General features: G+C 37.3%; 1 protein-coding gene across 4 annotated transcripts in view; it reads left to right on the top strand.

Annotated features, from left to right (window-relative positions):
* LOC135195821 (uncharacterized) overlaps window positions 1–27,500 on the top strand; it is a 553,178-nt gene that overhangs the window by 420,515 nt on the left and 105,163 nt on the right. The window contains exon 1 of one of the 4 annotated variants that reach the window (XM_064222314.1): window positions 10,084–10,224. The exons of 2 other annotated variants lie outside the window; for them this stretch is intronic. The gene's annotated coding sequence lies outside the window, so the exon portion shown is untranslated. Of the gene's footprint in view, window positions 1–10,083; window positions 10,225–22,712; window positions 22,762–27,500 lie in introns of those variants that run through there. One more of the 4 variants, XM_064222316.1, reaches the window with a different exon arrangement.

Here is a 27,500-nt window from a genome sequence, read left to right as displayed (position 1 = left end):
TGTGGTACCTGGTGCCTTTTCAAATATCTCATGGCGCAGTTTCAAATCTGAGGTACCTGACGCCACACGTCCAATGGGCCTTAGAGACATGAGCATGTAGTATGTATGTACTGTTTGTAACAATTTCCTCAAGGCAGCTTCGAGGATATTATCGGCTTCTTTGTCTAAAGCTATCATCAAAATTCTTTTTATTTGAGTCGGTGCAGATACTGCTCGCACATCGCTTGGTCGTAATGGCAAGGTTGGAGTGTTTGTGGTTTTGTATGAAGGAATAAAACATGAGAAATACTCAACGGATCTCCAGTCGTGGTCGTCGGTGTTGTAGGTTCACTGGACGGAGTGACGGTCATCAAATGAGAATGAGGAGAAGGTTGGAGGAAGGTGGGTGGGGGGAGAAGTGGGCCGGGGGACTGGGAACGAGTTACAGAAATAAAACTTCGTTCCGGAGGAAGTTTTGTTTTATGGAACGAAATAGAGGAGCTGCGTGTTCTTTTGAGTTTAATGTAAAAGAAAACTATTGAGATGGCCTATTTGTCGGTCCGTCCCTACTTTTTCTGTCCGCCTTCAGATCTCAAAAACTACTGAGCCTAGAGGGATTTTATTTAAGGATAAAGATAGCCATGGTCGTGCGTCTGGCACAGGTATAGGTGGCAACAACACGGTCACCAGACGGCCGTTGCTGAGAGTTTCATAAAGCATTATACGCTGTACAGAAAACTCGATTGCATTGCGAAGAAAAATTTTGCCTGTCTAGAGTAAACGTTGCATTCTTTGTAGAGTCACATAATTTATCTCTAAACGTTTCTTGCTGATGATACCCGAGTGTCTGTAATAGGAAGAAATAGTTGCCAGTGAGATACGGGTTCATAAGAAAGAGACTTTCCATCAAAACTTGTATGACGGAGTTCTTATCCTAAAATGCACTTGATCAGTGAAGTCGGAGTGTATACTGTTATATAGAAAATATTATGATATAAGTAGGATTATATAATTACTTAATTGGGAGCACTTTCTTCTTTCAATCATAATCAGAAGCCTGATGAATTTGCAAAAATGAAAATCCTCTCCTGTTGCTTTTCGCATTCCTGCCTAATCCAATTCGGGAAAGTTTGACGGTTAACCTTTCCTGGATTTTTTAAAATTTTTTTTCTTTTTGCCCAGTGCTGAGTGAAAGGTTCCCTTTTCCCTCCCTTTTTTTCTTATAGCTAACGACCATTCCTGCCTATACCTGCAAGGGAGAGACCGCGCCTCTTCCTGCCTACGTCTTCCTCAGAGCGAGGAAGGGATAAACACAACCACTTGCACCAGGTTACGTCAGACACCTGTTCGTGAAGGCTCCGGTTTAAACATGGCCTAATACGGTTCCTAGGCTCAATTTGCATTTTGAAAGTGCGTCGGGAAATCCCTTAAGGGAATTTGCTCCATATGGAGATAAAATGCGCTCCTGACTCCTTTTTCATCTTTACGTTTCGGAATTGCATCAGAAAATACTCCGGGATACGGTTTTTTTTTTTACTATATATATATATATATATATATACATATATCTATATATATATTAATATATATATATATCATATATACCCCTAGTACGATACTCTGCCATGTTTACGGGTCTAGTATTTTGGTCATTTAGAATAATATATATATATATATATATATATATATTTATATATATATATATATATAAACAGATAACACCCCCTGACTGCCAATGTTTACGGGTCTAGTATTTTGTCAATTAGAATAATAAGAAAAGGCATTCCTTCAGCTTGCTTCTGTACGAATATGCGGTTTTTTTTCTATCAACTTCATAGATTCCACTCCATATTGTACTTAATTAATAAGGTTTTGACATTTTTCATTTTAAAGCTTCAGAAAATTTCCCTTGAAGGTGTTTCAGAATACGTGTCATAGCTTTTGAAAAGTTTTACAACATAATGAAGGAAGCATCCATTAAATGTGGCCCAAATGCAGGTAAATACGGGATTACCCTTCCGATTTTGCTTTGAAGTGACGTCAGTCAAAGCCATGAAAGCATTTGCTTTTGTAAGCTAACCGTAGGGGGGGGGGGTGTTAGTACCTACAGTGCACCTCATGATCTTTGCAGCCTCCCTTCGGTCCCTATCTGCAACCCCCTTACATTCCTTTTACTGTCCCTCCGTTCATGTTTTCTTTCTTCCTTCTTACTTTCCGCCCTCTTCTAACAATTGTTTCTTAGTGCAACTGCTTTGAGGTTTTCTTCCTGTTACACCTTTCAAATCTTTCTACTCTCAATTTTCCTTTCAGCGCTGAATGACCTCATAGGTCCCAGTGCTTGGCCTTTGACCTAAATTATATATTCCATTCCATTCCGAATAAAGAGCTCAATGGCTTTGTAGATTAATTAGTAACGGATATTCTCTAAATATATCGGGCAATAAGATCTTATACCCATTTTTTTTATTTCTCTAATCTTTCGTGGTCTTCATCTTTGAATTACCGAATACGTCATTTTAACGGCTTTTTTTTCTTAATTCCATAAATTGGTTCCTGATACGTCGGTACCGGTTTTCCACACATTTGACATGAGAATCCCTCCCTGGAACTCGATCCAGATGTAGAGAATATACAGGGAATTAAAACTCCTTGTAAATGGGGAGCCACTTTTATATATGTGCACCAGACGCAGGTAATTAATGGGATTTAACAAAAATTTCCATCGGGAGATCTGGTCCAAATGGAGTCGAATGAGGATTTTTTTTTTTTTTTTTTTTTTTGTTTAAGCGAAAATCTCCACTGTTTTTTCCCAATACGGACCTAAGAATGGGATTTAGTGTGGGAATGATCTTATTTTTAAGAATCTCTCCAGGAATTAGGACATGTCTTAACCTGGAAGAAGTGAAGTTTCCCGCCCGATTATCATTTTTCAAACCGAGGAAACGTTCGTAGAATGTTGTCTAAAAGGCTATTTATTAACTTTCAAATCAAGATTTTATATTGCAAATAGAAAATAAAAAAGCGCACAGACCTATGTGAAAAGGAGATGGATATATCGCAGAAGGTTGGGGTAAAGACAAAAAAAATATTTGATACGTAATTTTTAAAAAAAATTTTTGTTAAAAAAATAAACCACTGGTGCCAGATTGTGTCAGTCTGCAACTCACCGAGAATATTTAAAATAAATTAGTTCTGTTTTCATAAATTGTTCAGCTGGTTTGAGAATATTGGAATTTCCAGAGAGAGAGAGAGAGAGAGAGAGAGAGAGAGAGAGAGAGAGAGAGAGAGAGAGAGAGAGAGAGAAATGAAAACTATTGCAAGGGAGCCTAGAGATGAGTGGAGATTTGTGGAATTGAAAGCGAAAGCCCAAGAAAGTCATAAATGACTTGAACCCACAGTGTTGTAGATGGTATAAGAAAGTATTCTAGAAACGTAAAAAAAAAAAAAAATAAAAAAAAATAAAAGACTAAACGAATACAACATTTTTTTTTTTCTAATGGCGAAAGACGCTTTTTGAAAGATAATTTTTATTTTAATTTTTTAACTCGGCAGTTTAATGGCTTCATTTTCTCTTTTTTGAAACTCTGCAGTCTAATAGTTCCATTTTCTCTTTTGTAAACTCGGGAGTCTCCTGGTGTCTATACTACCGCATATCACATAACCTCGAATTCTGCTCGCCACAAGTAAAAGTAACTATTATAGACAATATGCTCGCAGGAGGAAGAACGTCATCTCGAACTTTTCATTCCGCCAGAACGCAGCCATTCTGGTCTGGTGGCGCGTCTAACCGCACGCGCTCTCTGGTTGTCATCTGATTACACAAGTAATGACAGCTTCTAAGGAAAAGCTTTCAGTTGTGACAGTGACCACATGATGCCTCTCTCTCTCTCTCTCTCTCTCTCTCTCTCTCTCTCTCTCTCTCTTTTGTTCCTTGTTTTTGCTTAATACATTCGCATAAAATAATGTGATTTAACTCTCTCTCTCTCTCTCTCTCTCTCTCTCTCTCTCTCTCTCTCTCTCTCTCTCTCTATTCGTTGTTCCTTCTTTTTTCTTTATACATTCGCACAGAATAATAATGTGATTTCATTCTCTCTCTCTCTCTCTCTATTCTTTTTTTATTTATATATTTGCGTAAAATAATGATGTGATTTAGTTCTCTCTCTCTCTCTCTCTCTCTCTCTCTCTCTCTCTCTCTCTCTCTCTCTCTCTCTCTCTCTCTCTCTATCGGAGTGGTCAGACCATGTGATCCATACTGAGCACGAGACATAAGTTGACACGCGCCTATGTTACTTTTGATTAAGCCGGCCTTACGCCAAACACGGATGTCTCTTAGACCACAAAGAAAATTATACAGATTTTTTTAAATGTATTGGTGCAGTGGCGTGATTAGATGCAAGATGATAGGGGGAGGGGAAATTGCAAGAGACAAATCTTCAATTGTTAATAAAGTAACAAATATTTTACTTTAAAAAAAAGTATATTTATCGCATGAAATATTTTGGAGTTTAAGGAAATGTAGTATCTCTAACCTCAGTGACGCAGTCGGTATGGTGGTGGCGTACCACCTTGATGGCCGCGAGTTCGATTCTAGCCACTCCATTGAGGAGTTAGAGATGTTTATTTCTGGTGATAGAAGATCACTCTCGACGTGGTTGGAAGTCAAGTAAAGCCGTTGGTCCCGTTGCTGAATAACCGCTGGTTCCAATGTAACGTAAAAACACCGTACAAACATACAAACTGACACTCCATAATGATTACTACTTGCTGTCACGTATTTATTGTGAATCTCAAATATTTCCGAAAGAGATCGCTGTCATTTCTCGGTTTACAGTTTTGGTCTTGAGGGATGAACATTGGAGCAAGATGAGGTTAAAGAAGTCAGACAACTTTGTGGGAAGAGATTGCTTGATACGATTGAAAAGGACAAAAAACGTTGTAGCCGAGAGCCGAAATGACATTGTAAAATAATTTAGAATTACTTCGTATGCTACTCAATGCGCTTTTGACACACACATTTTATATATATATATATATATTATATATATATGTATGTATTGTATGTATGTATGTATGTATGTATGTATGTATGTATGTATGTATGTATGTAGTATGTATGTGTGTATGTATGTATGTATGTATGTATGTATAGATATATTACTTTGTATAGAATATATCTATTAGGTAAAAAAAAAAACTTTTTTTTAAAAGATTTTTAAAAAATCATATTTTAAGCCCTTGAAAAAAGGAATAAAGAAAGATAAAAGGAAGATAAATGGGTGTTCACTCACGGGGAAAGCCATAGATAATATTCTTGAAGGTCGCTCCCTGAATGAATCTTAATTTGTAAGATAAAAAAAAAAGAGGTGTCCAGATTCAAGAATTTTAATAAACATAATTTTTATGTAACAGTAACGTAAGTAATTGGAATGAAGGCTGGTAATACCTGTAATTGTTGGTGGTAATGGAATGCTAGTTTTTTTCTTCTTCATCTTCCGGGGCCAACCGCTCCTTGGCACCACTTCCCATATTTCCGCCTTCTTAAGAAGGGCAAATGAGTAAGCAAATTAATTCTTCTCTCTCTCTCTCTCTCTCTCTCTCTCTCTCTCTCTCTCTCTCTCTCTCTCTCTCTCATATTTTGTATGATGTATATGTAGGACAAAATTTAAATAGTATAGGACGACAAATGAACAAACTTTAAATAGTAAAGTACAAAAATTTAACAAACTGTAGATAGTACAGTACGACAATTTAAACTTTAAATAGTACAGTACGTCAATTTAAACTTTAAATAGTACAGTACGTCAATTTAAACTTTAAATAGTACAGTACGACAATTTAGCAAACTTTAGATAGTACAGTACGAAAACTTAAACTTTAAATAGTACAGTGCGAAAATTTAACAAACATTAGAGAGTACAGTGCGAAAATTTAACAAACATTTGTTGGTACAGGACGAAAGTTTGACAAACTTTAAATAGTACAGTACGACAATTTAACAAACTTTAATTAGTACCGTACGAAAATGTAACAAACCTATTCAAATAGTACAGTACGAAAATGTAACAAACTTTAAATAGTACAGTACGAAAATATAACAAACATATTTAAATAGTGCAATACGAAAATGTAACAAACTTTAGATACTGTAAAGCGAAAAATTAAACTTATATAATAGAGTACGATCGTTTGACAAACTGTAAATAGTACAGTACGAAAATTTGACAAAACAGTACAGTAGGAAAGTTTTAATATTTCTGTACATAATTAAGCCAACCTTGGCTGAAAGGTAGACTGGGGAGAGAAGAGAAGGGCCGGGGACCCTTAATGAACACATCACATTAGATGATGCAGTTTGCCAGCGGTCTAATTATATGCCCTGGCAGACCCCCAAAATATTATGAGAGGGATATTGGACTTCCTGTAGACGGAGTCGTTTCAGGTACGACTCCCAAGTTGCTTTTGAGTTTTGTGAAATTTGTTTTGTGTTTCTTGTTTGTGAGATTTCATTTTCTTGCATTGTTAGTATAGTGCTTTGTGGAATCATGTTACAAAGGTTTTTTTTTCCGTATGTCTGATTGTATGATTGGTTCGTTAGTAAAATTACTATCATAATGATTTATTGGTGGTTGCATAATCAGAAATTTTTTCTGATTAAAGATTTTTTCATTAGGAAGTAAAATAATAATTTGTCAGCAGTAAATTATTGATCAAATAAAGGCAATTAATCATTCATCTTAAATCAACGTAATAAAAGCAAAACTTTGATTCTTTTGTCATTGATTATTCAATCATTCATTTACTTGTAAACAAACCATGAAGCATAAATAACCTATTGTAGGAGATAAAAAAAAAACCATTCATTAAATGTATGTAAACAATTATTCAACTTACCGCAAACCTCCGCTAGGGTTTTGCAATCCGACCTCTCTCTCTCTCTCTCTCTCCTCTCTCTCTCTCTCTTCCGAAGATGTATACTGACGTACATTTTATCATTCATGTAAGCATTTGTTATTTTGTTGATGGTTTTCTCATTCTTTATCACATATACAATCGAGATATTAGGTGGGTCTTACATATGCATCAGGTGGCTGCTTTTGTTGAAATTGGCCTTGGGGATAATTGCATAAAGATTTACCCTGTATATTCCTTGTATAAACCTATTACTGTAATGGTTTAGTATTTTATATAAAAGAAAACTCTCTTACTGTAAACATTCTGAAATGAAACTGGCGACATCTGTTCACTCGAGCCGAAATTCACACAAGTGAATTCACCATTTGACACCCCACTCACTGAGCCATGTGCGAGCGAAAATGTCAGTGGCCACACTGAGCATTTCGTCATGAACGCACCTACTACCTCCTTGCGACACGCGAAAGCCTCGTTCTGTAGCAGATCAGAAAGCTCTTTTGGCGCACTGGGTGGGTCTCATCAGGCGTTGGTTAGGATCGAACTCTAGCACAGCTTGTGCAATTTTTTTTTTGCTTTATATTCCTCCTGTGGCCAGAATAGTGGAGTAGCGGTCTTCGATACCATCTGGCGGAAGTTTGCGAGAACAAAGGATATAATGAGACGGGCAATTTAACGTAGTTTTCCAAAAAAAAATGCAAGGAAACGAGAGGAAGGGACGATGAAATTCTATGAGGAAGGACGCAACTTTACCCATCTCCTACACGAAAACAGATACAAAGGAAAAGAAAATCAGATGCATAATTAGTTGTATAGATGGTTCTAAGGCGAAATCCTCACGGATGACGAAAATTTTTCTGTCATTTGTTTATTAGTATTGAAATGATAAGTATGGCATTTGCGAAGAACGTCAAGTCATGGGACTCATAGCGAGGAATAATAGGAAGGAGCACTTGCCATGAATTCAGTGTACACCAGTAGAAGGAAAATATTGCGCATGAATTGGATAAAATATGGAGTAAAGCACTCTCTCTCCTCTCTCTCTCTCTCTCTCTCTCTCTCTCTCTTCTCTCTCTCAGCCAGGTCACTACATCACTGCTTACTGCTTAGGACAATAGATTCATATCTGAGAGAGAGAGAGAGAGATAGTGGTCACTAGATCACTACTTACAACAACAGATTCATATCAGAGAGAGAGAGAGAGAGAGGTCACTAGATCACTGCTTACTGCTAAGACAACAGATTCATATCTGAGAGAGAGAGAGAGAGAGAGAGAGAGAGAGAGACGTCCCGCTCCACCTCGCCTCGTTCAGTAATAGTAGTCCATTGGAAAGGACTGCCACGAAATTCCGGTCATCGTGTCTGCATGCTGCGCTGGAACTGGTTTCGGGCCAAGGGGTTTTCCAGTAACGTTGCTAGAGGAACGTGTTGCTATGACCTTCACACAGAGTGTACGTACCCAACTTGCACCACACCACCAGGAGGAGGAGGAGGAGGAGAAGAAAGACGTATCTCTGGATTAATTTCACTCTGCGATTTTTTTTTTTAATTTTTTTTATGTCTACGATTAGCTGTATACATTTTGACGGAGCGCAACAGTCAGCTAAGCGCCTCAGTGGCGTGGTTGGTTTGGCCTTGGCCTGCCACCTCGGTGGGGGTGAGAGATGTGTATTTCTAGTGATAGAAGCTCACTCTCGACGTGGTTCGGAAGTCACGTAAAGCTGTTGGTCCCGTTGCTGAATAACCACTGGTTCCATGCGACGTAAAAATACCATACAAACAAACAAACAAACAATAGACAAGGGTACACAATTCGCCGCTTAACGTCAACAGAAGGAAATAGAGCATTATAGTTTTGATCTCATCACGGGATCGAATACGAGGGGTGCCTAGAATCCCGCAGTAAGTTTAACGAAAATTAATTCGAGAGAGAGAGAGAGAGAGAGAGAGAGAGAGAGAGAGAGAGAGAGCCACGTAAACTCACTGTAAATTTAATGACTTTGTTTTCCAAACCTCCTTTGGTTTATACACTCTAATCGATTTTAGCCGTAGTTGTTAACTCCATTAATGGAAGTCCGGTGTATAGTTCGGACTCGGAGGAGGACTTTCGCCCGGACTTTTCTTCTTTTATTCAAGATCCTGTACATGTAATTCCACTTTTGGTAACCGGGTCTAGTAGTTCGGTGACCTCTGACATTCAGGAAGTCTTGTGGGCCATTTTCCGGTAATCGCAACCGCTCTGTTTATCAAGGGCTCCTTTTAGCCTCTCTCTCTCTCTCTCTCTCTCTCTCTCTCTCTCTCTCTCTCTCTCTCTCTCTCTCTCTCTCTCTCTCTCTCTCCTTCAAGGATGCTGCATTACATGCAATCCTTTTATGTTGCAGACAAAGTGGTTTGACCTAAATCCGTATATCGATTAAAGGAAAGGCATGCGTTGCTTTTTTTACCTTACTACATAATTGCGAAGAAATCTTTTATTTAGGAGAGCACCCAGTGTATACTCATTCCTCCATTAGCGCATAGGTGTTCTTGCATGTTGCATGCTTTTATCGTATGTCTTCACATTGATGTAACTTCTTGAAAGATGCTCTTATTTTCATGCAGATCAACCCCTTCGTCAGTGTTCTCGCGTGTCAGGTTTTCAGTCATATGAGGGAGAGAGAGAGAGAGAGAGAGAGAGAGAGAGAGAGAGAGAGAGAGATTAATCGATTTATGAGTGTACGGTATCTTAAACCATAAATATTATCAGTGTTATATTAACCATTCTCTCTCTCTCTCTCTCTCTCTCTCTCTCTCTCTCTCTCTATTTTTTGTGGTCAAGAAGTGTACCTATATTTGTATGCATGACTGTAAGACTTCTTTTTTATGTTGCCTTTTAGGCATGTTTAACAATTGTCGGCCGTGCGTGTCTTGCGCTAAGTTCCCAACAGTAAATATCACCAGATTGTAGCTGCTATGGCTTGTAGTTGCTGACGTACTACTTCTTGTTATATAGTAGTTATCCTGCTGGAGTTTAAATCTGCCTTTTATTTGATTCATTAATGATAAAAAAAAACAATTTATAGTATATTTCGTAGGGTTGTGTGACGTCAGTGTGACCCTTGTATATTTTGTAGGTTTGTGTGAAGTCAGTTTGACCCTTGAATGTTTTGTAGGTTTGTGTGACGTAAGTGTGAACCTTGTTTTGTATATTTTGTAGGTTCGCGTGACGTCAGCGTGACCCTAAACCCGTCAGTGGGTTGTAGGACCTCGAGAAGGCAAGCCGGTCTTTGATGTCACAGTTTCGGCCCACTTTTTCTAGATCAGGGTCAACACACCTCCAGGTCAATTTCTCTTGAGGTACACGCTTTTTTTTTTTTTTTTTTTTTTTTTTTTGCGTTACGTGCTATAATAATAATAAATAATGTTTTGAAACAGCAGCATTCTAAGCATATCTATCAGTCATTTTTTTTCTTTTTGAAGCGTTGAAGAAGATATTAAGATTCTTACATTATAAAACTTGGTTTTATATTTTAGAAATGCCTGAAGATTGTATGAACAAATAAGATCGTTGCGATAAACATTTCAAAAAATATAGATATTTCGTTACATATCATTATATCTAAATAATTGGCATACACTTCCATCAAACTTAATATTGGAGTAATCGGTCGGTTTGTGTGAGTGTGTGTGTTTGCGACACACACACACACACACACACAGAGAGTACATGGGTGTGTTTCTTCATGTAGCGAAATTTAAAAATCCACAGTATATAATAAGCTTGCATCTGTTGCACCCAATTTGACATGTTTAAATCAAACATTACTTATTTACTAACTTACAAGTTCTTGGATGATTTGAGAGAGAGAGAGAGAGAGAGAGAGAGAGAGAGAGAGAGAGAGAGAGAGAGAGACTCATTTTCTATGATTGTCCAAACGGAGGTGGGTGGATTGGTGGATTAGTTTCGTAAACAGGCATTACGAAAGGTATAGTCATCTGTTCAGAAGCACGATACATTTTTGCGGGAAATGATTACAAATAGTCTATTTAAGAAGCTAATAAAAAGGATTTGGGGGAAACCAGAGGACCGCAGAGTTCCGTGGTCTAGAAGTGTTTATGGTATCGAAGACTGATTTAAGTGTACAACCCTCAGATTGGCAACTTGAGTTATTATTGGTGTTTCGGGAACGTATCAATTTTTTTTTTAGGAAATTCTTGTCTTTAGTCTTTTCGTTCATTGATAGTTTGCGATGAAGACCAGCTATTTCATGTTAGTGGGAAGGAACTAAGCGGAAGGATCTCTTAAAATAAGGCGTGATTTAAGTCAAAGAAATCGTTGAAATTGTGTAATAATAGTGTAATGTAATAGTCAGAATAATCCTAACTTAAATTATTCAGTTATCAAACGTAGGCGGAAACAGTTAATAACGTGAATCATTCGCAATGTAAACTCAAGTGATTATCGGAATGAAGTTATGCTTAGAAGTGAAAGTAATTATCAAAATGAGGGGCAATGAAATATAATCAGTGTTAGGTGCAATGTATCAAAGTAATTTTCAGTGATCAGGTGTTTTGCGCTAATTGTGCTAATCACCCCACCTGGAACGAGAGAGAATTTCTGCTATTTATGATGGATAATGGAATGCAGTGCATTATTATTTTAAGTGTGGTAGTTCACGCAGTAATATAATTTTGTTTTATGTAGATTGTTTTTCCAACTGTTATACCTTTCTTTTTTATTATTAACGTTCTCTGGTTTTTCCGAGTTGTATGTTGGTTAAGTTGTTGATTATTATTATTATTATTATTATTATTATTATTACTATTATTATTATTATTATTATTATTATTATTATTATTATTATTGGACTTTTTGCGATTTCATGCGGTTTTGAGAATTTTAGAAATTATTATTATTATTATTATTATTATTATTATTATTATTATTGGTGTTGTTGTTGTTGTTGTTGTTCTTTAAGCGTTGTGGAATTGTAAACACTGAAATAAAACTGACTTTGTCACAAATTGAGGATAAAAAAAAAATGCAGAAATATTTGCTGAACTGGTTTTTTTATCATATATACATTTAAATGATTTCCACCACGTTCAGAACGACACAAACTACCAGTGTCATTTCTCGTATTAATATCTAGCATTCTGCAAGATTCACGAACAATTTATTGCTTTTTGTAAAGGGATATTCATTTACTGGATTCATTGTTTGAGTAGCGAACGCCACTACCGATAGATGTCTTGGTATTAGCCAGAAATCTCAGCAAGTTAGTTTCTGATAATGTATAGACTCTCTCTCTCTCTCTCTCTCTCTCTCTCTCTCTCTCTCTCTCTCTGGCCCGAGTGCCCTGTTATTTACTTTTGATCATTTTTTTGTTCAGGAGACTCTCTCGCTGAATTTTCCAACGAGAGAGAGAGAGAGAGAGAGAGAGAAGAAGAGATAGGAGAGAAGCAGAGAGAGAGAGAGAGAGAGAGAGAGGAATAATGATGTCAGAATAAGCGAAAATAATAGGTAGTAATTCTTCAGAATATGTAACAGGTAGAAAAATTAAATAGAGATAGAGGGAAAAATGTATGTCTTATAAAACAAGACGTGATCCAACCTCCAGCTTACACGGACGCGTGCTACTAAAATCTACAGTCAAATAGCGCGTCGTTGTTTCACCAACAAAATTAAAATTAATACGCCATATTTCATTATTTCGTCCATTTTCATTCTAATCAATAAATCGTCAGTATCCTATCCTGAAATTCCTGTATCTTTAAACGCAACGCGAAACACCTTTATTCAGACCATTTTAGGCTCTTCCATAGGGCTTTCCTACCCCCCAACATGAACAACAACAGCAAGAACAACAAGGAAAACAACGACAACAAAATAGTGTCTAGGCTTACTCCCCGAGTAAGCGAAACGGTCAAAGGAAAAGCCTTCTGGTATTTTATTGCTGCTCTAGCTTTCCTCGGGGTATTATCTCTCAGCTTACAACTTCAAAGAGAAAGGTGGGCGTTTGTCCCAATTGATGCTCGAGATCCTACGGAAAAGTGTCTCTCTCTCTCTCCGTCACAGGCCAGGAGGCATCACGAAGAATAGCCGCTATTTCTCTGGGCATTTCTGATCGTTATTGTTTTTTTTTTTTTTCGGCCATCTCTTATATAAAACTATATCTCCTGACTTAGTTTTTATTTCTCATCCCTTTTGTTTTTATATCTCCTGACTTAGTTTTTATTTCTCATCCCTTTTGTTTTTATCTTTCTCCTTTTTTTTTTTACTTTTATCTCTCTTCCCTCTTGTTTTATTCCTCTTGTTTTATCTATCTTCTGATTTCCTTTTATGTCTCTTCCCTTTTGTCTTACCGTTTTATTCCTCTTGTTTTATCTATCTCCTGATTTCCTTTTATTTCTCTTCCCTTTTGTCTTACCCTCTTACCATTTATTTTGTTAGATTTTCATTATTTTTATTGACTTTTTCCTTTTTGACATATATCTCCTTCCACTTGTTCATTTCTTACCATTCTGTCATTCATTCTCCCATTTATTTTTTCTCCCATTCCTTTTTTTATATCTGAATTTTCTTCCATTTGAGTGACTGAAGTTGTGATTGTGTGATATTTAAGTTTACTTTTAGTATGTAAGTCAGTTATTTAAATTTACTTGCAGTATGTAAGTCAGTTATTTAAGTTTACTTGCAGTATGTAAGTCAGTTATTTAAGTTTACTTTTAGTATGTAAGTCAGTTATATTGTTGTCACTTTCAATCTTTGTTGTCCGGATTATTAATCTTATACATTTTGGATCACTGTACTTTTTTTTTATTAGTGGGATATCTTCTGTCTAATTTCACTATACTTTCTTTTAATTCATCCTAATGAACACCATATTCTTTGGAGCCTGAATTCCAAGTGAGTGGCCCCTGTGGTGGGCTTGTTCCATATGAATAGGTTTTATTTTCTGAATAAAATAATAATAATAATAATAATAATAATAATAATAATAATAATAATAATAATCCAAAGAATACTCTCTTAATCTTGTGATGAAGAGTATTCTTTGGATTATTATTATTATGATAATAATAATAATAATCCAAGAATACTCCTAATCACAAGATTCAGTAAAATGGGAAAGTAAATCCGCAGTAGTATGCCTGTTTGATTTTGTATATATTTTAAATAACAAAATCAAACAGGCACACTACTGTGGATTTACTTTCCCAATAATAATAATAATAATATTAGTAATAATAATAATAATAATAATAATAATAATAATAATAATAATAATAGAGACGATGATTATCATCTATAATTCTCGTCTCATGACCTTCCCCAATCTCAGATTCCCAGCAGAGATTGCCTTATCGATTGTGGAATTTTTCTCGATGACCTCAAAATGACCCCCGATGGATAGGCCCACAGTACATGTTATCACCCCCAATCAGTATTATAGCCCTTGATCCTTTTGTTGAGGAGGTCGATATTGCCTTGACACGACCTGGTCTTTGGTGCACGTGTAGTGATGGCTTGACTGGAAGATGGTATTGATAATTTGCATTTTTCATCTTGTGTCATGGTTTGAACCATGGCTACCTCGTTCCTCTTAGCGTGATGATTTTGCTTGATGGAAGCGTTGATGTTGTTGTTGTTCTAGTAGTTTGATTATGGTGATGGGAGTAACTTATTATAATCATTATTATATGCTGGAAATAGCCCTTCTTTCAAACATGTTTTATTAAAAATAACGGTAGAATTCACAGAATTAGTTTTTATACAAAATTCTTTCAATTCTCCTTATGATTTGTCTTTCTGGCACATTGGTATTACTAAGCTGCACGATTCTGTGAATTCTGTCATTATTTTTAATAAAACAATTATTATTATAATTATTCAGTAGATGAACCCTACTCATATGAAACAAGCCAGTAGGGCCATTGACACTAATTCAAGCTACCAAGAACATGTCGTTCATGAGGAAGAAGTGAGAGGAGTTAAAGGGAAATTATTGTTATTATTATTATTATTATTATTATTATTATTATTATTATTATTATTATTATTATTATTATTATTCGTGGTGGCGGTGGTGGTGGTGTTAATCTAACAGATCTATATCCAATCCTGTAGGGGGTGTGTAGTGTCATCAGTGTACCTCACGCAAGGCACTGTAGGCATAACTTGAGGTTCTTTGCAGCATCCCTTCGGCCCCTAGCCGCTCCCCTTTTCATTTGTTTTACTGTGCCTCCGTTCATATTCTCTTTCTTCCATCTTACTCTCCACCCTCGCCTAACATTTCTTACATGCTGCAACTGCTTTAAGGTTTTCTTTGTTACACCTTTTAATTAAACCTTTTTATTCTCAGTTTCACTTTCAGGGCTGAACGATCTCATAGGTCCCAACGCTTGGTCTTTGACCTAAATTCTTTAATGAGGTATCAGTTCTGTTTCTTGTATACGATGGATTTAGGATGAATCATTATTACGGTTGTGTTGTTTGATTATGTTCATTGAATGACTATAGTTGGCTCTGTTGCTCATTATGATCGTGGTAATTGATTGCTGCTATTTACGATGTTCGTGAAAATTGTGTTGTTGCTTTTGTGACAAACTTCATTCATATCCTTGTTGTCAATAATCATCTTGATAATGAATTGATATGACATTTGCGCAAAGCGTTTGTATAGCACGTTCTGTACCTGCCCTCTCTCTCCGTATTTATTTTTAAGTCTTTGTCTTGGAAGTGTTAGAAAGAGAACTCCTTCAATGCTAATAGCTCATTGCAGGTTTCCAAGCGGTGAGAGTTTCTGCCACGAGGTCACGAGCCTCATTATGGTGGAAAATGTCTGATCAGTTAAAAATATCATCGACTTTTTACGAATTTTACAGGAGCAGAGTAATGAAAAGAAATATCGACTTTTACGAATTTTACACAGGAGTAATAAATATGAGTTTTGGTTAATAGATTGTTACTATTATTTTACTCTTTGGTTAATAGATTGTCACTACTATTTTATCTTGTGGTGAATAGATTATTGCTATTATTTTAGCCTTTGATGAGTAGACTATTATTGCTATTATTTTAGCCTTACATGAATGGATTATTGCTCTTATTTTAAACTTTGATGAATAGATTATTATTGCTATAATTATAGCCTTTGGTGAATAGATTATTATTGCTATTACTTTAGCCTGTGATGAATAGATTTTTGCTATTATTTTAGTCTGTGACGATTCTAAAGTACTGAGGTCGGGAGGCTGTAATATTTCATAATGACAAGAGTTATCCACTGATAATTCTGGTCATTCAGAAGTAAATGATTTTGAGAAAATTTATTTTAAGTTATAATTCATAAACGGAATTGTCATAATTCAAATCAGGTTCTTAATCTTTCATCGGGTCTGACGTCACAGACTAACGAAGGAGTGTTATAGCTCGCTGATTGCTACCCAACTTCGAAATTCTCTTGCCAATGACCATTTACTATTTTATTTTAGTCTAGTTCCACATTTCAAGCCCCCTTCGCCCCCCCCCCCCACTTTTTTTTTTTTTTTGGTCTTTTTCTTTTTTTTTTTGATGATGATGATGATTATTATTATTATTACTATTATTATTATTATTACTATTATTATTATTATTATTAGTCAGCTTCCAAAGAATATGGTGCTCATTAAGAAGAAGAAGGAAGAGGTAAGAGTAGACAACGTATTTTATTTGATTGAACATATGCCACAAGGTCAGTTAATTCCTAATATCCTCGTGTAACAATAGAAGGCTGTTAGTTTTCATGAATTGCTTTTTAGATTTTTTTATTCTACTGTTTCGGGCATGCTTAGTTACCCCAAGTAGGTTTGGTACTCACGTATTATAACCAATATTTTCAAAACTGGAACTGGATCTGTTTCACTCCGCAACCAGTTTTGAATGTTATGATTTTGTCATCATCTACTTGTGAGAGTCAGTGTTTATTCAGTTGCATTTTATTGCTTTGCAAGTTTGCCATGTTTTTGGCTCCAGGAGTCGTTGAAATGACGAGCATTGACGTTTAGGAGATTTTGGAAAAGGAGTCTAGTATGAATTTAAATAGGTCATAGATTTTGGAAAAGGGGTCAAGTATGAATTTAAATAGGTCATAAATTCAGTTTTTTAAACACCATTTGTGGCAGAATTGCTTGAAAAATAGTGCAACTATTTATATATGAAGTAGGATATTTTTTTTTACAAAGTTAACTACCACAGGAAAAATTTAATGGTTTAATTATTCCCAACTGTGCCACATGTCCATGTCTAGGGGGGGCCATTGGCCATATTTCAGTTGGAAATGGCAAAAATGAACACTCAATGCATCCGAATATATTGGTGTCCGAAATAGCCAGAAGACAAAATGCACATTAAAATATATGTGCATATATTAGTATTGATAATTTTTTTTATTTGTAACTTCATTTGTTTGTAGTACTTCATGCAACTAAATTTCAGAATTATTTTTGACAGAATTCAAAAGAATCTCCTTTGTTTACGTACCTAAAGGTCAAATATCCTTGTGTAAATAAGTGTTTAAATCTCTCTCTCTCTCTCTCTCTCTCTCTCTCTCTCTCTCTCTCTCTCTCTCTCTCTCTCATCTCTCCGGTAACATCTTAGCCAGCACCGCTGTGCTGGCTAAGATGTACCTATTGGAGAATTTGTAGCGCTGTCAAGCTTAATAAGAATGGTGATCAGTTGTCGTAAAATCTAAGGATGCCATAAGGGAAGAAAGCTGCAGTCGACATTCTGGAATGAAGAGACGTTGCCCCAGAGGAGGGTAATCAGGAGAGGAAGACCTTGATGTTAAAACTGCTGTTTGCAAGGGCATCAATGTGTATCATAAACGTTTGTGATAATATAAAATCGTTGGGTCATATTTATTGTATATACCAGAATTGCCGTTTTGCCAAGATTCAGAAGAACTCGTTAATTGATGTGTATTGATGCCATTTTCGTTAAACTTGCCGTGGGATTGTAGGAGCCTCCCCCCCCCCCCCCCCCCCCCCCCCCCCAACACCTCTGTAAGTACAAGGATTCAATCCTTTGACGAGATAAGAACTATATTGGTTGACATTCGGAATTAGCTTCGTGTGTTCGTTTTAGGGATTGTTGTTCAAGCCGAAAGCCACCATTGCCTGTTGTTTTGGTACTATTAAATCCCAAGACTGATATTCACCTGTTTCCCCATTATTGTTTCCTCTGTAAATGTTTCTGTTCTTACAGAAAGTTGGCCTCTATCCCACTTTTAAGAGATGTAAGTTCGTTCTTTTCCACATTTGTCGACGCTGCAGGAAGGGCCTTAGATTGTAAGAGTGTTTGATGTAATGATTTAAAATGTAATTCCCGTTTTCATTAGATCTTCTTCATATGATGATTTCCACCGCATATTTCCCCCCTCCTATAATATATGTTCCTTGACCTAAGAATGAGCTCTTGACCTCAGGACGGTGGTTGACCTTTAGAATTAGGCCAGTTTTGTTTACTTTTTGCTTCGCTGCGTTTTTCCTGCATTTATTCTGCTGGTGTGTTTTCCCCCTGTTTTCTCCCTCCCTCTTTTCCTCCTCCTTCTTACCCTCCATCTTTCCCTTCTTCCCTCTTTTCTCCCTCCCTATTCCATCTACTTCTTCCCTCCCTCTTGCCCTCCGCTTTCCCCATTCCCTCACGCCCTCTGCTCCTCTTTACCCCTCCTCTTCCCCCTTCCTTCTTGCCTCGACCTTACGTTAGAGGGAGTCCTTGACCGTAGGTCGATCGGTTGAACAACTCGGGCTCTTTGGCTGCCGTCCAGTAAGGCGCGAAGACGAAGCTTCCCGTCGGAGGAACTCGTCCCAATTAACGATGAAAAAATAATAAGATCAATTTATTATTTATACTAAATATATATATATACTATACTATTAATAATATATATATTATATATATAAAATGATAAACACGGCAAGGCCGGAAAACTTTGGGTTCAGAACGTACATTTTAGATTTTAGAGTTCGCTTCGTAAGATGATGTAAATACGTCCGTTGTATTAGGTAATATGCTCCACAGGCGGTTTAATTTGCAGAAGGGCAACCTCAGAAGTTTTAATCTTGAGAGCCATGGTACTGCCAATTAGTTATATATATATATATATATATATATATATATATATATATATATATATATATAATATATATATATATATATGTGTGTGTGTGTGTGTGTGTGTGTGTGTGTGTGTATATATATATATATGTATATATATATATATATATATATATATATATAATATATGATATATTCTTACATTGACATGATCTTGATATTCGTTTCATTTGTTGTTTTGGGAGTCTAAGTCAGTCTGGTAGTTATTTTTCCTCTCTCCATTCTTGATCTTGAATATAAATGAATCCGTGTTACCGTAAGATGTTTTTTTTATTAGTATGGTTAAAAGCTGGTCGTGATTTTTACGGTTAAAAAGAAAAATAGACCTCCTGGAGTGCCTAGATTCGAACTGAAAACGGTAAAACTAATGTGAACGCGATCAGACACCTGCCTTTGGCCGGCAACAGTTATATAGACTTTTGATGAAAATGTCTTGACTTTGTCGGGCTGTAGCTGCTAACTGTATTTTCAACACTGACCTTCATCTCCAGTTGCTTTGGCATCCAGATGTTTACATCAACAATGCATTTCCATTCTCTCTCTCTCTCTCTCTCTCTCTCTCTCTCTCTCTCTCTCTCTCTCTCTCTCTGTGGCGTGATTGGTATGGTCTTGGCCTGCCACCTAGGTGGTCACGAGTTCGATTCTCGGGCATTCCATTGATGTGTGAGAGATGTGTATTTCTTGGTGATAGAAGTTCACTCTCGACGTGGTTCGGAAGTCACTTAAAGCTTTTTGGTCCCGTTTGCTGATAATACACTGTTCCTATGTAAAACACGTAAAAAACACCATTACAACCTCTCTCTCTCTCCTCTCATCATTCATCACATCCTCAGTCTCTCTCTTCTCGTCTCTCTCTCTCTCCTCTCTCTCTCTCTCTCTCGCTTAACCTCTTAATTAATTCTGGATATTGTTGTGAATTGTAATAAGTGGTGACCAATACCTCTGATGCCAACGTCTGCATAGGTTATATTTTTATAACTGTCTCTTTCATTTTGGAAAGGATCCCGTTCATGAATGAGAAAATGTGCAATTTAAATCTTTCATTGATGATTCGATTTAACTGAAAGCTGCAGGTCGACGAACATATATATATATATATATATATATATATATATATATATATATATATATATATATATATACACACATATATATATATATATATATATATATACTATATATATATATATATATAGATTGAGGCTAAATTTGAGGTTTGGAACGTCATAAAAGGGTAAGAGAGAACGAAAGAGACAGAACTATAAAAAGAATTCCCAATTAATGCTGAGAGAGAGAGAGAGAGAGAGAGAGAGAGAGAGAGAGAGAGAGAGAGAGAGAGAGAGAGAGAGAGACAGACCTGTACCTGCTGATTTATATGAAGTATACGCTCACTCCTTAGGGGTAGGATCCACAATCGTTGAGGTCCTAACTACGTGAATTCAACAAAGAGAGAGAGAGAGAGAGAGAGAGAGAGAGAGAGAGAGAGAGAGAGAGGGTCAAAGTTTCGATAGTGAGTTATCAGTCAAGACGTCTGGGGCGGCGGTGGCAAATGTGACAAACGGCGCCACTTCGTACTTTCGTGCCAAGTTTCCTCCGAACTTGAAGAGAGAGAATCTTTCTCCGTCACTTTTATCTTGTTTGCCTCTCGAGAGGCGGCGTGTGCTCTGCTTCATTTCAACAGTTATTCACTTTTAATGGTTCTTAGTTCCCCGTCGGACGAGTGGATTTCGCGCTCGGCTACTAAGCCGTTGGTCCGGAGTTCGATTCTCGGCTCGACCAACGCGGAATGAGATGAATTTATTTCTGGTGATAAAAATTCATTTCTCGATATAATGTGGTTCGGATCCCACAATAAGCTGTAGGTCCCGTTGCTAGGTAACCAATTGATTTCTAGCCATGTAAAAATATCTAATCCTTTGGGCCAGCCCTAGGAGAGCTGTGAATCAGCTCAGTGGTCTGGTAAAACTTAGAAATACTTAACTTTTTAAACTTTTTAATGGTTCTCGTGGCCTTCGATTTGTACGTTAACATGGATAGAAAAACCCTCTGGGAAACATTGGAGTTATATATATAAAGTTGTAAAACAACACAAAATAATTTAAAGTTTAAAAACGCTTAAAGCAAACTTGCATTATTTTCAATACTTGTGGTCCGGGAGAAGAGGATTCTTGAGGAATTAGATGATAAATTCTGTCTTATCTACGTTAAATTCGTGTTATTTAAAGCATTTAAAGAGAGATTTTCAGACAACCGCAGTACATAGATTTTGTGTTTTAATTTAAAGATTGAGTGGTTTTTACTCGAGCACTATATATAAAACAGCCATCTGATGTTAGGTTGTCCATCAGCTCAAGTGCAATAAACTTCCGGCAACCAAATGGGGTTTTGAGTATTGCTCACTCGGTTTTGGGCAACCGAATATATTTTGATTATTATTCACTCCGTTTTGGGCAACCGAATATGTTTTTATTATTATTCACTCCGTTTTGGGCAACCGAATATGTTTTTATTATTCACTCCGTTTTGGGCAACCGAATATGTTTTTATTATTATTCACTCCGTTTTGGGCAACCGAATATGTTTTTATTATTATTCACTCCGTTTTGGGCAACCGAATATGTTTTGAGTATCATTCACCCAACAAGTTTTCGGCAACCAAATGGTTTTGAGTATTATCCACTCAGGAACTTTTTTTTTTTTTTTTTTTTTTTTTTTTTTTCACTTAAATTCGGCGTTTACGGTTGACCAAAATTCATCCTGCATTCGGTGTATCAAAATGGGTCTTGAGTTCGTCAGTCGAAATTCTATAGCCTGCGGTTTTCGGTTCGACAAAATTCAACTGTGCCATAGATTTGCGGTATCGAATTGGGAGTTTCTGTTCTAATCAGCCAAAAGTCAACAGATTTTTGGTCAGCTAAGATGGTTTTCACGTTTCTGTTAAAATGCAATAAGGTTTTTTCTGTAAACAAAGGCCGATTTTAAGTTGTTGTCAACTATAATTCAAAATGTGATCTGTCACCCAAGGTGGATTTTATTGGTCAAGCAAAATACAGTAAAGTTGCGGTCAGACAATAAAAACAATCTTGCCCAAACCAAGACAGAGAGTATCAGGACACGTAACCGACATTGGGCATCGCACAAAGCACATCTTTCCATTCTTGGAGAGGATAACTGGGATGATTGAGCTCTTGTGACTCTTTTGTTTGGCCCAGAGATTACACGTGACGACGACGGCAGCCTTCGAGAGGAGGAGTCTTTTGTCCAGAAAGTTCTTCGTCGTCGATGAGAACTGGCCCAATCGTCAATCTGTCATCTCACTTTACCAATTGACGGGATATTATTCTGTTGAGGTCTGCGTCGCCTTTGTTCCTTTCTGGCGGCGAATGGTTGCGAGTTTATTGCTTTGCTGGGAGTTTTTTTTTTCTTTTTTCCTTCTCGGTGATAAAGCATTGTAGGGTTTCTAAGGAGTTTCCGTTTTATTTATTTATTATTTTTTATTTTTTGTAGAATCTTTATGGAGTTTCCGCTTTATTTATTTATTTATTTATTTATTTATTTTTTTTTTGTTTTTTATTTTTTTTTTTTTTTTTTTGTAAATCTTTATTTGCTGGTTTTTAGGGGAATGTCTGATTATGTTGACATCGGCTTTAGAACGCTTTCTTTCATCTTTTGTTTCCGTAGGGAGGTAGTGCTGGCAATTCACCTCACGTGTTGCACTGTAGGCGTTACTTGAGGTACTGTGCAACGTCCATTCGGCTCCTAGCTGTAACCCCTTTCATTCCTTTTACTGTACCTCCGTTCATATTCTCTCTTCCACCCTCTCCTAACAATTATTGTTTGATAGTGCAACTGCTTTGAGGTTTTCCTCCTGTTACACCTTTCAGACCTTTTAACTTTCAATTTCACTTTCATTGCTGAAAGACCTCATACCTCCCAGTCCTTGGCCCTAGGCATAAATTTCTTATTCATTTACCATTCAAGTTTTTTTCAGTTAAAATGAGTTTTTCTTTTTTTAGAGGCATGGAAATTTTTGTCTAGACGCCGTTTTATTCACTGTGTGGTATTTCCCTTTTGTTGTGTATTTTTACGTTTATGGTTGGCTGTTGTGAGGAATATATGTTAATTTTATGCGCGTTGTTGTTGTTGTTTTGTGTGTGTGTTTTTTTTTTTTTTTTTTTAACAGAAGAATTTCTCCGACATGGCGATTTTTTAACTTTCCAGAATTGTCGGGTTTCCAGCCGACCCATTTGTTGCCATTACTTGTCCATTTCCAAGGCGCTGGTGGCCCCTTCGGCAGAAAACCTTCACATTCCAAAATCGCGGAACACACCCATGAGCCATTTATAAATCACAGGGGAAAAGAGAGAAGTGATGGCGCTTTTTTAATGGGTGTTATATAGATGTTTGTATATTAGGATATGTATATAGAATTCCGTACAGTTTTTAAGAAGATAAATTGGGATTTAGTTTTATTTTTTCGCTTTTCAGATGATTGGTACTTTACACATTTCAGTCGTCGGTTGTGTCAGTAAAATAAGTAGTTTATTTTATTGATTTAATTTTTCATGGTATTGCCTCTGGGACTGAAGCTCGCTCTCTCTCTCTCTTCACACAATTCGCTCTACCTCGGAATTAATATATTTTCATATGTGTTAACCGAAGGGGAATTTTTTTAGGGCTCGAACCATGGAACAAGAACTCAGGACTGCAGTGACGCGCCTTAAACCACATAGCCATCAAGGGAGGTAGAGCGAATTTGATATTAAAGGACATCTGTCTGTTGTTTAATGCGTGTACTGAATCACGTGATGTGATAAAAATTCTTATAGGAGCCCATAAAAACACCAAAATGTAGAGAGAAAAGTACTATATTTCAGAGACTGCTGTCTCTCTCTTCAGGTATATGCTCATTCATATATATACCTGAAGAGAGAGACAGCAGTCTCTGAAATATAGTACTTTTCTCTCTACATTTGGTGTTTTTTATGGGCTCCTTTTATTAGATGGAATTCCTGTTGTTACAGAACATTTTTACCACCAGTCTATATATATATATATATATATATGTGTGTGTGTATATATATATATATATATATATATATATATATATATATATATATATATATATATATATAAATTTTTTAGCACATCACCGTGATTCATATACACGCATCTAAGGAGCTACAGATGTCCTTCAATATCGCATTCGCTCTACCTGGGAGTTGATATATTTTCATATATGGTAACCGAAGGGGAATTTTTAGTCGATAATAATTTCGTCCTCTCGTGGATTCGAACCACCGCACAGAGAGGACATCAGGACTTAGTGACGTAGAGGTAATTGGATATTAAAGGACATTTGTAGTATATAAATAAATATATATATGTATTGTGTGTGTGTGTGTTTGTGTCATATTGTTTCATCTCAATTAATCTAATGACTTATTCCATCTCTTTATTAATCTCTTGACTATAGACAACGCCCAGAGTGGCCAGCAGCTCGCTTGTGAAAACGAAACAAGTGTATATTAATTAGTTTGGGAAAAGTTCCCTCGAGAGTCCCCCGCATTCTTTGGGGATCCAGCGGGAGAATTTGTCATTAATTAGCGGGAGATTTCGGTGTCGCCTTACAAATGACCACTTGGACGTATGACTCCAGCTAATTGGATTTTGGTTCAGTGAGCCTTTGGATATTAAAGGTTCATTAATCACTTAAGAGTTATTCGCTGTCTCTCGCTTCTGTGCCTCGCGCGCGCGCCCAGTCCCCCTCGTATTTCACCGGGTTGGTTGCCGAGTGAATATGGTCTTCTAAATCTTCTTCTCCGGTTTGGTCAGGTGGATTTTGCCCAATATATCAGTCAAGAGGATTGAGTGATTAAATGTGCTGGCGTCATAGTAGCGAAGATTTTTTTCCCCCTTCAAATCCGAGTAGATGAGAATTGAAATGCTCTTTCATTTGATGAAATTCAACAGCGTCGAGGTCTTGATTTCAGAATTTGAATCGTACTCAATTCAGCGAGATGGCATCGGATTATTCATGATGCGTTTCAATTAATCTGAATTCAGAGGCTTTTAGTGATGATACCCAGCGTTCATATAATCTTATTTCTACAGCTTCTGAGAAGGAATAAGTTCCTCGCTGGACGAGTGCATTTCGCTCTCGGCTACCAATCCGGTGGTCCGAAGTTCGATTCTCGGCTTGGCCAACGCGGAACCAGAGGAATTTATTTCTGGTGATAGAAATTAATTTCTTGGTGTAATGTGGTTCGGATCCCACAATAAGCTGCAGGTCCCGTTGCTAGGTAACCAATTGGTTCCTAGCCACGTAAAAATCTCTTAATCCTTCGGGCCAGCCCTAGGAGAGCTGGTAATCAGCTCAGTGGTCTGGTAAAACTAAGATATACTTAACTGAGAAGGAAGAAAGCAAGGTTTTATGATATTTTCGTTATGACGTCGGCGACCTGTATTGGCATAAATGTCATCGGGTAAAGTGCCTGGTTAGCAGAGATTGATAGATTGATTAGAAATTATCTGGCGTTGCAGATCATCGTCAGTAACGACGATCGTTTTGCAAAGAGCCTCTGCTCTTGTTGCATTCTCTGGCACTGACATGACGTCCTCAAGCGCCTCAGTGGCGTGATCGGTATGGTCTTGACCTGCCACCTCGGTGGCCGCGAGTTCGATTCTCGAGCATTCCATTGAGGTGTTAGAGGTGTGTATTTCTGGTGATAGAAGTTCACTCTCGACGTGATTCAGAAGTCACGTCAAGCCGTTGATCCCGTTGCTGAATAACCACTCCATGGTTCCATGCAACGTCAAAACACCATGCAAACAAATGACGTCTTTAAACCAGCCATAACGCAGCATGAAATGCAATAGGGAAATAAAAGGCGTTCAGTCACCATTTTTTGTTCTCGGCGTCGCAACTAGAAATGAAAAGGTCATAGTGAGGATTAACCTTCGGCTGGGAGTAGTGATATACGGATGACTACACACAAGCTTCCAGGTTTTTTATGCCTCGCCATACTACTTTTTGTCTGCATAAAAGGTGCTGGAGTTCTCCGAACCTTAATTCGTCTGTCCGTAAGAATGAGGAAAAGTTGTATGGACAACTGGTATAGATGTATTGATTGATAGCAGGAAACTGATTTTTTCAAAGGAGCTCTATCCGAAAGTCGGGATGGGAAGGAATGTATATAATACATTTGCAGGTATTGTTGATGCAGGCATGAGTTGGACGGGGATAGGTCATAAGATTAGGGAAAACCCAACAAGGTAATGAATTCCAAAGGAATGCAATAACGAAAAATAAATTTGGTGTTGGATGAAATCGAGAATTAATGATTTCCTCGAATAATAAGTCTGAAGAGGCGATCATAGTGGTTAAAAAAAATTGCTCTTCTGTTATCTCCACACTGCAAAGGTCCACACCAGGCCTCTTGATCCCTTTCAATCTTTACATCACCTCCTGCCTTTTGGCAAGAGCCCGTGTTAGCAAAAGTCCAGTTCAATCCAGGACCCTGCAAGCGGGGCCGGATCTATAGAAACCAGCCGACCATCAGAGGATGAAAGATTTATAGGTAGGAGCCGTTTTCAGTCATCCAAAGCGATATTTTCCTGGTATGGTTTTAGTACGTGTCTGTGTTCCACTCTGAGCCTCGGGTCTATTTTTTTTTTTTTTTTTCAGAAGTGAAAAATTTTTTTTAATTTAAAAAAAACACTGAAGATGTCTGTTCTGAGTTGCTGAAATTTTTGTAACTTGAAATAGTCCATGCAAATTAGCGTTACAGCTCTTCCTTTTTTTTCTTCTTCTTCTTTTTTTTCAATAAACGAGTAAATAATTCCTTCCTGCCGATGACGTGAAAGCATTTGTATCTTATCCTGTTAATTTCGACTTTTACTATACTTTAGCAATTATTGCACGAAGTCTGTGCAAATTAGCGTTGCAGGTTTTTTTTTTTTAAATGATTAAGTAATTCCGTCCTGGCGGTGACGTAAAAGCATCTGATTCCATTGGCCCGGGCAACTCACGGACCATTCTGTGACAACGGAAAGCAGCGGATTTGCTTCCTCCTCCTCCTCCTGTCCGTCTCCCGTGAAAAGAAGGCAGGGTGGAAAATATAGTAGTAGTGAACGACGGCGGCGTCGCTGGGGTAGTTTCGTCCACGAATGAATTATTTGAGCCAGCAGCTTCTAGGGGAACCAATCGATCATGGAAAGGGAGAGAGAGAGAGAGAGAGAGAGAGAGAGAGGTTTTCCTCGTGGTCGGCTCCCTTCCCTCATTTCTCTTCCCGGGCGTCCTCGCCGTCAGCTGTTTTGACGTGACGTAATGGGCATCGATTCCTCCATTAATTCGCTGAGTGGAGTGACACCAGGAATCCCCGGTTCTCTGGGGAAGGAGGAGGAGGAGGAGAGAAGAAGGAGGAGGGAGAGAGGAGCGTGTTTTTCCCCAGGTGTGAGTGAGCACAGACTC

This window comes from Macrobrachium nipponense, chromosome 16 (assembly GCF_015104395.2).
Source record: "Macrobrachium nipponense isolate FS-2020 chromosome 16, ASM1510439v2, whole genome shotgun sequence".
NCBI lineage: Eukaryota > Metazoa > Arthropoda > Malacostraca > Decapoda > Palaemonidae > Macrobrachium > Macrobrachium nipponense.
The sequence above is the reverse complement of the archived record's forward strand: the minus strand, read 5'-3'. Positions and strand labels throughout refer to the sequence as shown.